Source organism: Gavialis gangeticus, unplaced genomic scaffold (assembly GCF_001723915.1).
Source record: "Gavialis gangeticus isolate Ggan-Ray unplaced genomic scaffold, GavGan_comp1, whole genome shotgun sequence".
In the NCBI taxonomy this organism is placed as follows: domain Eukaryota; kingdom Metazoa; phylum Chordata; order Crocodylia; family Gavialidae; genus Gavialis; species Gavialis gangeticus.
Window position 1 is genome coordinate 21,973,307 of NW_017729029.1, and position 1,042 is coordinate 21,974,348.

Genomic DNA, 1,042 nt, shown 5'->3' on the forward strand with positions numbered 1-1,042 from the left:
CATGGGGACAAGATGGAGACTTGACAAACAAAATGGAAACTTGACACGACTTATGCTAACTTACATATGTAGGCCTAAATCATATATATCAATAAAACAGTAATATAGAGCAGTAAAAATCAATATAAACATAATTATACAATATAAAGGAGAAAAAAACCCAAAACAAATACAACCTGTTACCAAAATAAAAATGTTGACACTTATCCTATGTCTTAACTCACTTATACTTATCTATAGGGAACAGAGAGGGAGAGAGAAAGTCAAAAATAGTTGGGGAAGGGAAGGGAATGCATATATATATATATTTATATCTATATATATAGAGATATATACACATATATATACACACACGATAAACTATGGGTTATGTTACAAAAAGAGCACTATGACCGCATGGCTGCATTCTTGTCACGTCTATGAGAGGGGGAGAAAGTAAGGTTGAACACTAGCATCTGTCATGGCAAAAAGGGATGAACTGTGCTCCTATGTAGTAACCTCCCACCCCAGTGGAAATGTCTACAGGAAGAACAGAAGACACTTAAGGAAGGCAGTTGGGAAGCAGGAGCGGAGGGAACAGGGTGCATGTGTGCCACACATGTACCCACCTTACCTCGGCGGCGAAGGCAGCAGCTGCAGAGGAGACAGCAGCGGGGACAGCAACAGCTGATTTCCCCCTAAGATAAGTGGGGCAGAGGTGACAGCACAGCTGAAGCAGATCCGGAGGTGAAGCCCTCTGGAGCCCTTTTAGCTCGCCCGACAGGGAGCTGCATGCGGGCAGTGTGCGAGAACAGGCATGCTCTGTAAGGGCACACCGGCGTTTGCGCCAGTGTTCGCGTAAGATGGGTGCGAGGTAGCTGCACAGAGTGGCACCTCCAATGAGCAAAAGCAGCAGGCGCAGCTCTGCAGACATGGTGCAGACGCGGAGAGCAGCTGCCAGGGGCCCCACCCGGGCACGGCCACCTGCCATGGGCTCTTCTTAGGCCTCCACCCAGATGGAGCACATGGCGGGGTCAGTGGCCCCTTGCCCCCCTGTCTGTGG

The 1,042-nt window shown here is 48.1% G+C and overlaps 1 long non-coding RNA gene across 1 annotated transcript in view; it reads left to right on the forward strand.

Annotated features, from left to right (window-relative positions):
- The window catches only part of LOC109300398, a 14,498-nt gene that overhangs the window by 12,887 nt on the left and 569 nt on the right, over window positions 1–1,042 (forward strand). The gene's annotated exons all lie outside the window — the stretch shown is intronic.